Raw genomic sequence first — 14182 nt, 5'->3', positions numbered from 1 at the left:
AATTCTCTTCCTTGGGGTTGGATTGATCACACATCACATTAGCTGTGTTGACATTGAGTTTTGGGGAAAAAACGGTTCACAACGGAATCTGAGAAATGTTCTGTAATGTCATTTGTATGGTCATATTCATCATAGATAGGTATGGATTCAAAACACACAACACATGATATTTCTTTGCTTTGCACAAATAATGAATCTAGATCAAGTTTGTATTAGGGCTAATGTGTCATTCTTCTTCTAGATCTATAGTAGGCTAGTATCCTCTTAAATTATGCCAACATTGCTAACTTCCTCAAATTTTGAGCACAACACTTTATTCATGTCAATAGAAATATCATCACAGTATAGATATTCACCCTCTAAATTGTCTTCCTTATCTAGATGATCATCATGTTGAAGGAGATGAGGAAGATCTTCTTACAATACCTTTTCATCTTCATCCATTCCTTCACTTAGCACCACAAGGTCTTCTTCCTCCACAAATCTCCATCATTATCTTCATGGATGCCATCATTTCCTACAAAAAGACAAAGGTGGCCTTCCTAGTGCAAGGCTACCAATAAGTGCTGGTCATGATCATCAAATTTCTGAAATCTTGGGTGACAATGTTTGAGGAAGATTTCAATTAGATTTTTGAGAGAATGTATGCTCTTTGGGTTGCAAGAATGTTTGAGCCAGCCATTATGTTATTATCCCAAAGAAAGTATAAATAATTTGATCATGAAATCTTCATGTCTTTCTTCCAATTCTGAGATATACCTCATAAATGCCAGGACATGTGGAACATCATTAAAAGAGTTCCCTCCAAACTCTTGAAGATCCTTTCCATAGTTAGGATGGTGCCTATTTAGGTGTCCTGGGATATTTTCAATATCCAAAGTTGGAGATCCTTGATCATTTATGATTTCTCTTCTTTTCCATTATATCATATGTGTCATTAAGGAGTGAGCAAGAGTGCAGAGAAGTGGTATTATCAAATTTGTAGAGTTGATCTTTATTTTATCAATTTTTTGGATGTATTTTTTATGCTGGTAATGCTTAGATATCCTTGTGGTTATCAATTTCAATGTTTTATGTTGAGCATGTGACATTATGGTGCTCTTCTTATTATTTACGTATCATTATTATTTTCGTATTCATTTACAAGAATAGAACTTAATAAGTTTGTGTAGCACATTTCCACTCTTTTTTCTCCATCATTCCAATCCATCAAGGCACCAGTCCACATAGGTGATAGGAGAGTGTTACCACTTTATCAATTTTTCTATCATTTTATTGTTTAGTATGATCAATTCATATCTGCAACATACCGTTGCAAATTTAAACTTCATTGTAACAGATTTAAATGAGAACTCAGTTCTTCAAAATTATCTTAATGTTTGTCAGCAACCTAGCTTGATGATTTTCATTTCCTAATTAGAAACATCAATGAATTATTCCATTAATCTAAGGTCTAATTTATGAACAAAAATGTGTATCTAAGAGTTAGAGCCCCTAGAACCCCCCCCCCCCCCCCCCCCAAAACGCTGGAAAATGACCAGCCCATAGTGAGATGAAACAACCAAGGTGACAACATGAGTATATTTCCTAATGTTACATTAAGTTTCTTTGTTGATTTTGTTACAAAAAACTTGGTCAATTTCAAGTTCTAATAGAGGTATATCTCATATTAGCAATAAAACAATGACTTGGAGAGTTTTCATTGTGTTTCTAGTCAATTTTGTTAGTTGTTCTACAACTTTTATCCCATAAACAAAGGGATTTTATAGAAAATTTGTGAATTTTCTGCGTTATTTTGACATGTCTAATCACTCTAAAGTTTGTTATCACTGATTTGAAGAGAAAAACTACAAATTTTGAAAATCTTGTTGCATATCAACAAGTTTTATTGCAGATTTGGGTTGCCAATTTCCCTTGGGAATCAAAATTTGAAGCCTTAAAGCATCCAGAGAGACTCCCCTCAAATTAATATCACCAATTTTGAATTCATAGGAAGCTTTATCAGTTAGAGGGGCTTAGTTCCTAATAGTTATCCAGACAACATTGGTTTCTTTAGTTGAAATATGAAAAGTATTTCCAAGTGATAATATGTAGAAATGGATGAAATTGTGGAAATTGCAGTGTTTAATGTGGATGCCAACCCATTCACTTCAGTTGAGCTATTTGTACTAACTAGTTACCATTACCTTTTCTAAATACTTTCTTCTTTGAGAATTCATTAGCATAGTATTGTTTCTTGTCACACTCACAAAAATAACTTGAGTCTGTTTCCGATAACCAGAGTTGAGGGAAGATGCCTCCGTCTTAGCTTTTGCATATTTCTTCTTTTTCCATCCTTTCTTCATTTTCCTGATGAGAACACAATCTCACACATTTTTTATTTTTGGGAAACAACTGATTCTTATCTTGTTCCTTCTTGGGAAAATACATCCTAAAGCCTCTCATAAGTTGGGAGGGTACCCCACATGCAAAAACTTTGAACAAAGGCTTCCCAAACATGGAAAAACCATTTAGTGTCATAGACACTTCTATCTTCATGCCAATAGAAAAGAGATGATATCTAAACTTCGTAATATTCAAGATGTAACTTGTCACAATGATTGAATCACTTGAATCTTTGTGACAACTTATTCTTCAAAAACACCTTCCTAGAAATGTTGATATTTAACTAAAGAGAAAGTCAACATTTCTAGGAATATGTTTTTGTACTATTTCAACCAGCCCCCTATGACTGTTTACACTCCCTAAGACGTAACATGAAAATGTTAGCCATACCTACAATTCCATGAATCAAAACTTGTTTTTAACAACCGTAGCATGGTATATTTATTTGCTTCACCAATAAGAGTTATGTGTCACATGTTTCCAGACTCCTCCCTTGTTCTGCAAAAGGTAACTATGAGATGTTTTAAATAGTAGCACTGATGTTATTGGACTGGACTGGAACCAATTGAACTAACAAGTCTGACCATTTTGAGAGAAAATCTAGTGAGGCCATTTTGAGTGCCAAATCATTCCGACCAGTGGCTCTGAACCAGAAAAGGCTAGTTCAGTGAAAAACCAAGCTTTTTTCATTGAACCAGATAGTTCTGTACAACTTCCTACAATTTGACTAAGAACCCATGAATCTTAAACTTGTTTTATAAATCAATAAGTTATGAGTGGGCAGCCTAATAGTCAACCCTAAGACCCTAAAAATGTTATATAATTAATGATAATATTAAATTCTTCAAGAAATTACTTAGCCATCTAAGCATCCTCCATCATGGGCACACAAGACCTCAAGTGGCCTCCAAGGTGGGTGCAAAAGCTTTCACAATTCTTCGCGCAGCCTCCAAAGCTCTTCAAACGCTAGATTTTTTCCATTGGAATATTGGCACACCTTCAAATTGTTTCCAAGTGAACATTGCAATTGAAGCAACATAACCTTCCAACATCGATTAGTTCATAACTTGATAAGCCCTATGATCACACTATAAATCCCCTTAAATGTCATGTTTTCAAAAATCAACCCCTTCTTAATATATTTCCACCCCTACAGGCCGACTTGACAGACACTTCACCCATGGATGTAATAAATACAACAGATTGAGTTGGCTCACTTACATTTAAATTCGACATTGCAAGGTAGGCCCTAGATATAATTTGAAAATTGTTACCATCCAAAGGTCAACCCTTTATAACTCATTTCAATGCTCAAATGTATATATATCACCTTTGTCTCACTCATTTAAATTACTTTCATTCTGAGGTATAATCTAGAGCCCTTACAAGATAAGGTTGCACAACCATAAGGAAATTCCTCTTATCGCACAATTGGTCTCAATTTATACCTTTCTCTAGGATTAATGTGAGTGTAGATCACCAGTCTCACACTATCAGCAGACATCATTTATAAAATCCTCCATTCCCTCTTAGATTGCAATATTCTACTACAAAAGAGAGAAGTATACAACCTTCTAATCCATACAGATCTTTACAAGGGCAAATGTGCAAGATCTATTATCTTCTACAATGAATGCAATCAAACTTGTCTCTCGTTTTTATTATTTTTTCATGAATGTGACTCAATTCTAGCCTAGTCATCCATTGTGATCAATTTGGAACCTTTTCCACTTAATCTGGGCTACATTTTACATAATAAAAAGGTAGAACCTTTCATGGCTGGTCTACAAATTAAAATTAAGAAGCTAGCACACCCAGTACATTAGATTATGGTGCCAAAAAAAATGGAGTAATCATCTTACAACTTCTAAATTCAGTTTTTCTCATAACGATTCTATATTAAGGTGTAGTGCAATATTTTCAGGACCAACAAGGTGTTATTTCATAGTGACATTGGATGAGGCTGGTCCTCTCACTTAAATTCCTTGCAAACTCAAGCAACTCCTCTCAATGCTTCAACAACCTAGATAAGCCTGCAAAAATCCTTCCATAAGCTTGTCCCTAAATTGTTTGGTATCCTTTTAGGTAAATTCATTGTTCAAGTTCCTCAGTTCGATTCATTTAATGAAGTATGAGATCTCCCTCATTTATGAGCCAACTTTCTCCCCTCCAAGGGAATTTGAATTATGATTCATTATGTTGCAATATTTAAATTTTGGGTTTTGTTTTCTTCAAGTCATTTTACGCTATGTAACTTACTGGAGAAATTCAAAATGGAGAGAACTTATCATGGCATATATAGGTTCAACAATTGAGATTAGCTGTGCACAATTGATCCGAGGGACGACGGGTGCCATGGCATTTTGCTGCCAAAATATTATAGGAATTATCTATTGGCACAACATTTTTATGGTTTCAGGACTTTTTCTAGCCATAAATTTTGATGTCCCTCCCATCTTTGATGATGATGCTAACCATGATGAACATAAGATGACCAATTCCATAGCATATTCATTACATTTCCCTTGTGGAAAACAAGCAAGAGAACATACTCCATTTGTTTTCAGGCATAGGACTTCAATATGTTGACTCGATAGATATATGGGGTCATTACCAAGGACCATTATTCAAGAATATGGTGATAAAAATGAAAGAATCCTCATCCCTACTGCCTAAACTCAAAGGAAAAATGAGTTTCTTGTTCTAGTACCCTTGTGTATACTAGTGATGATAATGTTGGTATTGCCTTCCTCCTTAAAGTTGTAGGTACCCATTGAAAGTTCATATCAAAGAAAAATGTTATAGAACTGCCAACAAATATGCATGAACAAAGGAAGGATTTTGGCTACATACAGGCTACAACATTCATGAACCCATAATTTACCCAGAATTTGTAAATTGCCCTCAAAACTTGAATACTAACACTAACAATGCTAGTGTTTCTACTTTCTCTTGTAGGTTTGGTAATTTTATTAAAAGAAAGATAGGTCAAGTGAGTTCCTTAGAAACTGCTATAGCTGTAGTTAACAATTTTTTTATTACCTACTCTTGAAAAAATCCTCTTATTGAGATTGGATTTCAAAAGAGATGCACAAGTAGAGAATCAACTATGACTTCGTATCATCCCCAACCCTACCTTTACTAATATAATCCCTACTGGAGCTATAATCCTCATTCTTTTCGATAGAGAATTCTTGACGAAATGAGCCTGAGCCGACCTATATAATAATTTTCGAATGAATCAACTAGCCGATCATAGTCATCTATTGCAATAAAATAAGAATGGAAGATAGTTCATTACCTATCTTATTATATGGAGTATATTCCACCCATAAGGCAAAAAATCTGAAATCCCTAATGAAAGCGAGGTAATATAATGAATTGGCTTTACTAGATTTGATAGCTCACTTAGCTCTGGTTGAGTCAGTTAGGGGTGCCTTCTCATACCTGTGCAGAGGGAGTATGTAGTGGATGAATGATTTTATAGATTTTAAATTGATTATGCTATTATTTGTCGAGCTTCTTTTTATAAATCAATACCTATATATGCAATTTCAATGATTACTATAACTCACATAATTCTTTAAAGGGTGCTATCTCAACGGAAGAGCACCTGCCTTATAAGAATGAGGTTAGTGGTTCGATTCCACTGTGCCCTAACATGGATTAATCAATGACATTGTAGTTTATTTAATTAAATACTTTTTATATTCATTTATTTCAATAATGAAATATTTTTCTAGGTTGTTTGTTTTATATGTCTATATAAAGACAAAAGTGATATTGTATTGTATTTAAATATAATTTTTTATTGTCTCTAGAGAGACGATAGTTAGAATTATAGACATATTGTCTCGATAAACACAATATGTCTTTAATCCCATCTATCGTTTCCCAAGAGACAAAAATGAAATAAATGTCTCGTAAGAGACAATAATGTTTGTGTTATATATTATCTTTATAGAGACAATTTTTTAAGACAATAATTTGAGACACCCGCTTAAACACAATATTTAAGACAATATACAAGTTTTTATTTTCTCTCAAGTTAAGATAATTTACCCAAAAATTGTCTCAAATATTGTCTTAAAACCTACCTTTGTGTTGTAGTGACTATAGAAGGGTTGCGAAGTATTACACTATATTTAATGTTTTGGATGTGGAGATATATATAACTAAATTAAATTTGTGTTTTTTTAGGGTATAGTTAACGAAATAGTTTTTTTCACACGAATCCCGAAAAACAATTTCAAGAAAGAATGTGATTTTTCCGTTTAAAATGCATTTTTGAATACATAAATGGATTAGCATGATTAATTATTTATTTATTTTTTAATTTTAATTTAATTTAGATTGAATCAAATATTTATAAACCATTAAATTACAACATCTCCACTATACTAAAATCAACATAATTAAATCTAAAATAATTTTTAATTTGATTATAAACATGTTATACATAAATTATTTATAATTAAATATTTATTGTTAATGTATATTGAAAATGATATAATCTAGCTATTGTATTGACGATCAACTTCTCTACGATAGAATATACATTTCAACTTCCCTCGCCATAGAATATACATTTATATGTACAAACGTTTTTAGACCAATTGGGTAGGGACAAACCTTTTTCCGAAAATTTATAGATTTGCCTATATTCTTTTTTTATAATTTTTATTTTTTTTAAACATATTTTTCAAACAATTCTTTTTAGAAAATTTGGCAAGGATTGGTGAGATTTGGATTTTTGAGATATTTAGTCTACAAAATTTGAATGACCCAAGGGTTTTTGAGCGAGGTTGAATCTATTTACGCATTAAAAAACACAATTAAACTAATGAAAAAATACAATCTTGTGAAGAATTGAATTGTCAGATTCCAACTAAAAAAAACATAGAATAGTTAGACAATACCATAGATTTATGCCAATGAACTTCTCTCTACGAAAGTGATGTACTACATATCTTTAGGTTAATGTGGAATATTCATAAATATTTGATAAAATTTCCTCTAATGGAGTCAAATATACAATACTATGATGAATGAGTATTTTGTATTACTCATATTGTAAAATACACAAAGATGTCTTCCATTTATAACAATGGAAGATGCCTAGAGTTAAATTGATGAATTTTCCTCTAATGGAGTGGCATATACAAGACTTTGATGAAAGGGTATCTTGTATTACTTACATTGGGAAATACACAAAAAAATTCTTTCATTTATAAAAATGGAAGAGTCCGAGGGTTAGCTAAATAGAACTATGACAACTAGTAGATGAGAACCCTATATTAGCTTATAACTAACAACAATTGGCACATCTTGAAAAGAAGCATTAGAAAATGCCAACACTAACATTTTCTTAATCAAACCTAGGAAGTAAACATTAAAAGGGACTTGGTTCTAGCAAAAATACCCTAGTAAAAAGTCATAAGAAGATAAAAAAATGAGAAAATTGAATAGGAAAAGAATCCTCAAAAATGGAGAAAGATGGCAGTGCTCAGATAAACATGGAAGATGAAATTATAGACCTCACAATCATCCACTAAATGGCAAGAATATAAGCCCTACTCAGGGACATACATGTTGTTATCACCGATGTGCAAGAATGGAAAATGAGGTACAAGGGAGCCTCGTTTCACTTGCCCAAAATGATGAAGCTGCAGGCAAAGCTAGATAAAGCAAAGATCCAGATGCAGATCCAAAAATATGAGCAACTCGCCCCGTTCATCAATAAAATACAGGCTTCATATGTATAATTGTTTAAGGGTTTGGATGTCATGGTGAGAAAGCACGAGATCCTGTCAATCGGTTCACTCACGGTAGCCAAGGAGAAGAACCAAGTCCAACTAGAGATCGACAAGTACATGGAGTAGCTAAGGCGAGAGCCCACCAATGATGACTTGGATCTAAGTGCATAAAACATGCAGAAGTACATTAGTGGTCCTGTTGTAGTCAAGACCATGTTGCACATGCTTTAGGATGAGTTGGAAAATGGTTCCAAGAGCATATACTAAAAAGCTATGGAGGCAAGAGTTTGTTATCAGAAATACACTATCAAGCAGTGTGGGGACACCATAACATAGTACCAAGCTTGGTATCAATACATCAACAAGAGTCATTAAGTCATCAAGTGGATGTTGCTAAGTTGGTCTATCCCCAAACTTCTGAGTCACAGTGTTTTGTCTTGTTAGGCTATCTCTAGCCTATTTTGTCTCCCATGGGTACATATGGAAAATGTATATTATTTGTAAATATGTTGTAAGTGAAATTCCAAGTGTCACTAGTGGAATGTGAACAGTCAATATGTGATGTAATGTGTTATTTTTAAAGAAGTTGAAGAGTCCTGAGTGTAGTCAAAATGGAATGTCAAGGGTCACCCCACCCTTTGTTATAAATAGAACCTCATAACTTATGAATGAGATTTTGGGAGCCAATTTTTTGGCTAGGCTTAGGCTTAGAAATGGCTTGGGGGTATTGTGACGAGCCCTCAATTCTCCACAGCGTAGATCGAGTATACTTCTTTGGAGGAAGAGGTGTTCTTGACTATAATGTTCCATTATTGGGGCTAGTGGCTATCAATGATTTATATATGGATGGAACTTTCACTTATAATAATAAAAACTGAGCCAACATGTTTTCATGCATATGTTTTTATTGTAGTTGGACTATTCTAGTTGCTTTAGCAATGTATGATGTTTAACTTACACATTTTCTTATGAACTACTTTGTATGTAATTGTATGAATCTTGTTAAATGTGTGTTTTTGGATTAACCTGTCACTTTGGTTTGTGGACTATTTCGATTTCCAGCTTGTGATGTCATTCTGCTTGTGTGTTCCTTTTAGGCTGCGTACTATTACATGCTTCTAAGGGGCACACTTCCTTTTCCCCTCTGTGTGTTAGAACACCCATTCATCTCACTTAACTCGCTGCAAGGTCACACACTTGCTTCTGACCAAATTCACCATACTTATCTTTGCACGCTACTGCAGTTAAGGCACTACATTACCACCCATTGCTCGGACTCCTACTCCAAACGGTCTGAGGTCTAGTTGGGAATTCTTACCGCGGAGATTGACTTGAATGTTGGCGGGTCCAGAATTTTGAACAGAGTCAAAGCTAATGATCAAACAAGTGACTGTCCAAAAGCGCAACGTAAAAGTGCAACAACTGTATTTTTTAATATCTCCTAAATGGTAAGCCATATTGAGCTGATTTTTTGACAACATGTTAATGTCATTATAAACCTTCTCCACACAAATTTTGAGCCAAACCCAAGTCACTGGTCTCGAAAATATCAAGTGAGCTTATTAATCTCACCCCCATTAATCTAGTGTAAAAATTTCATGGAAAGTAGGTACAAGGTTTAAGAGATATGGTGAAAATATGGTGACTATGTGAAAGCGCAATGCATAAGCACATCGCTTGAAGATTTTACTATCTTTCAGCCATCATATGACATTCTAACATTATTTAGATGGCATGGAATGTTCCATACAACTTTTTAAACCCATGAGGAAACTTCTAGGTTGTACAAAAACCTTCAAACTTCAAAATCTCTTCTTGCAACAAAACCGCAACACAATTGGTAGCGCATTGATGGTTGATGTTGCTCCAATAACTCCCTAAGTTTCCTGATGACTTTTTCACGTGTGAAATGGCCTGGAAATCATCAAATTCCTCCTTATAAACTTTCTTTAATCACACCAAGCTCCCAACCCCAAATTTTCACTTACAACAAAAGCGCAACGCGAGTGAGAAAGAGCAGCATGACCTGTTCTTCATGGTCTTGAGCAACACTGAGGTCTCTGAACAATATGTGCAACCTTCCGATGATGTTAACATTACTGATACTTATTTTCAAACCTCCACTCACTAAAAATATGACAAATTTCCTAGATAAGTGATTTAACCACTAACTTAGAAAAATGCAGCACATGTTTATGAGCGTAGGGCCTCCCTTGCCTCCTTTGCGCAGTGAACCATAAGTGATGCTCAACACCCTCTCGATGGAAAAATGAATGGTTATATGATGTATATGGAAGTTAACCAAGCATTTGAACTCCCAAGGTGGCTAAATTCGAATTTCAAGAATGATGATGACAAAATTTAAACTTCAATCATAAAATGAAACATCTGTTTGAAGCGCAATGCTATCCTCCTAATTGTTGTACCAATGTGATGTCATGACAAGTTTTGATTTGACATTCTAACTGGCTCAAGTGACCCTACAAATCTATGCCAATGATGAAAAGACATGACACCATGACCTTACTCTTGATTTTTTGGTGAAACATGAACCTAGACTCAATTAACTTGACCTCTAAGGATATTAGTGATTATCTTTATGATCCTTCACACTTTTTGACATAATTACATTCAATAGAGTTACTAAGACCAATAAATTAATCTCTACAAGATCATAACAATACCTATGTACACTTGCCAAAATAATTCAAAAGACAAAACTTGTTTTATTACTACTATAATAATAGGATACTAACAGATAGTACTATTACTTTCCTCTTAGAGACTCACTTGTTATCCCCCCTCATGAAGGTTTCCTTTTACATCTTGTAATTGGTGCTTCACAATGTCAACTTACTTGCTTATTCAATGTTTTTGTATATAATGTCTTTTGTTATCCATTGAAACCAAGACGAACTTTTGTGTTATGGAGTTTAGGTCGATGCTCCAGATGGGTCTCCTACTCCAAACAGTGTGAGATCTAATTGAAACTCCATGTTAGGGAGACCCCCTATATGTTGGCAATATCTAGCACCATCAACACAAAGGAAAATATTTTAGCCAGTGTATGCATTTTTGATGTGTTTGTAGAGGAAAACAAGCAATGTTTGGTTTCTATTGTATACTTTAGATATTGAATATTGAATTCACACACTTTGGGGTTTAATTTTCTTTAAAATTAATGTTTAAATGTGATATTATTCATAGCTTCTTGTGATATTGGTCCTCCACACTTATGTGTCTTTGTCATTTGGAATGAAAGGATACAAAACTAACATGAAAATGTAATGTAATTACTAACTTAATGGCTCCTCTTGCCATACTTGGTTGCCATACTTATTTTGAAACATGGTTTGTTATTTGAAAAAGTGACTGTGAATCATATAACATTTATTGAAACCATTTTTTTCAAAGGATTAATATTGGTTTTAATTTTCTAAGTGAAACTATTATTGAAGCGTTTAGTGTCCTTACAGTTGCATAGTGAAATTGGATTTCAATTGGTAATGAGAATAGTTCTTTTTGGATGCTATTTATGAATGTGATTTTTCATTATTTAAGGAAAATCTTAAATAATAAACTATTAATGATATCTAAAGGGGTAGACTTTTATTTATGTGAGATGCCTTGGACTCTCGCTTACCTTAATATGTTGAATTTTCTTTGTAACATTTGTTGATTCACCAACCATATTTTTGTTGCCTCTTCCATTTGAATGTTGGTTCATATCTTATTATGGTGAACACTTGTTAGATCCCTTTAGAAACAATTTCAATAGTGTGTTGTCATTTGATTTGTATTAACCTTTCGATGTGGGGCTAAGCCTAAGATCGTATCCATACATCCTCCAATACAATGAAGTATACTGGTTCAAACAAGTATGCAGTTGAAGGTTTGAATGTTGTATTAATCTCTTGAATAGAGTCGACATATCTTATATATTTTTGCAAAAGGAGTTCAACAAGATGCAATGTTGACCAGCCTGTGTGTTGAGCTAATTTTGAAACACTCTCTTCTTGGTAGTAGTCCATAGTATGGCATTTTGTGCTTTTTCTTGGGTTGTGATTATCTCCTCCAACCTCAAAATGATTCTCCAATCAACACGTTGGAGATTACTAGTTAAAAGCCCAATTATCACATATGTTGCACTGAACGCACTTGTCTTTGTGTATAAATATGCTATAAAATTGATGCCAATTTTCTCTGAACTTAAAAATTCAATAAAATTAAACCAAAGTAAAAATGAGGTACATGGCTCTAAAAACCATCTAGGTTGAAATGTACATAAAAGTACTGTTAACTTCTAAAGCCTAATATAGCATATCAATCTAAATTCTTATTGCACGAGGGTGCATGCACACACACACACACACACACACACACACACACATTCTAGGTTGAAATGTACAAAAAAAATACTATTACTTCTAAAACCTAAAACACAATTGATCATCTCGAAAAAACTAAATTCTTATTTCACATAATTAAAAGCACATATATATACTTCTTGAATGGATATTTTCACAGCTAGGCATAGTGTTGATAGTTCTTTTAGAATAAACTTTTTGCACCTTTAGATCACATAAGATATCACATCTAGCTTCATCTACGTTCTTCTTCCATATGCTACTGACTTAAGGCGTTTCTTTTGCATCTAATACAATTGCTAGTTAAATCATTTAAATTATATATATATATATATATATATATATATATATATATATATATATATATATATATATAATAGGCATTTAAATAATTAAATGATATATCTTATCTACCATTTTTGAAATTTATTGCAGAAAATCTAACAAATACCACATAAATATTCATTTAAAAATTGAATTCTATTTGGTTTCAAATATTATGAAATAATAAAAAATAAATTAAGTAAATTATTATATTATTTAAATATAATAAAAATACAATAAAAATACTATTATTTTTTAACAAATATATATATTTTTTATAAAATTTAAAATTATATTATATATTACACAAATTAAAATATATATAATTGAATTTTTTTATAGGGAATAAAAAAGAAAGCCCATAGGAAATGATTTTTGGCATTGTAGGTTGAATTTAAATGTTATCAAGTAGTTAGTTACAAAGTGAGGGGAAGGGGCACTCAAATCGTCTAATCGGGTGGATGAAGAATTGTTGAGGTATCGATTTATATTTTTCAAATTATAATTTGAAATAATGTGGTTGTTGAATTTCGGAGTTGTATTGATGTATGTAAAGTGCTCATCTCCAAATGAACCATAATATGATTATGTCATGCCTTACCTTAACCATGTTATAAATAATAGCGACTTTAGAAGATAGGAGTATCTTGTATTATTCACATTGTGAAATAGATAAAAAAGATTTTTATTTATAACAATGGAAAAGGCTTAGAGTTAACTAAAGATAACTATAACAATCAGAACTCCTACATGAATTTTTACATTTCACAATAATTGACACATCAAGAAAGTAAATATTAGATAATATCAATAATAACACTTCAGTAAACACACAGAAAGACTTATGAGAAAAACCTAAATGGAGAAAGATGAAACTACTGAGGTAAACATGGAAGCTAAAACTGTAGACGTCAAAATGATCCATCAAATGGAAGCCGGACTCAATTAGGAAGGACTGAAAATTTGAAGATGAGAACCAAGAAATACTTGGTTAAACTATGAAGTAGAAAACACCATAAGAAAGACAAATTCTAACAATTGCTTCCTAAATTCTTGAGATACATGTTGTTAAAGAACCAAAATAAAGACTTCAAACATAAATTACCACCATCAACCAATAAAAATCAATAATAAATGTGTACATTGAATATCAAAATATCAATAATGAATATATTCATTAAATGTCAAAATAGAAAATATACCAAACTCATAAACTTAGTTTGGAAAAAACCAAATTATGTAGTACAATTTTCCCACTTAATTTGTTATGACTACAAAAGATGATCAAAACATAGTACAAAACCCTCCAAAATTTGTTAACACTATCACCACAAACTCATAAAAAAATGA

Source organism: Pinus tabuliformis, chromosome 9, assembly GCF_031772625.1.
Source record: "Pinus tabuliformis cultivar Carrire ecotype Pingquan chromosome 9, CPIR1, whole genome shotgun sequence".
NCBI lineage: Eukaryota > Viridiplantae > Streptophyta > Pinopsida > Pinales > Pinaceae > Pinus > Pinus tabuliformis.
The sequence above is the reverse complement of the archived record's forward strand: the minus strand, read 5'-3'. Positions refer to the sequence as shown.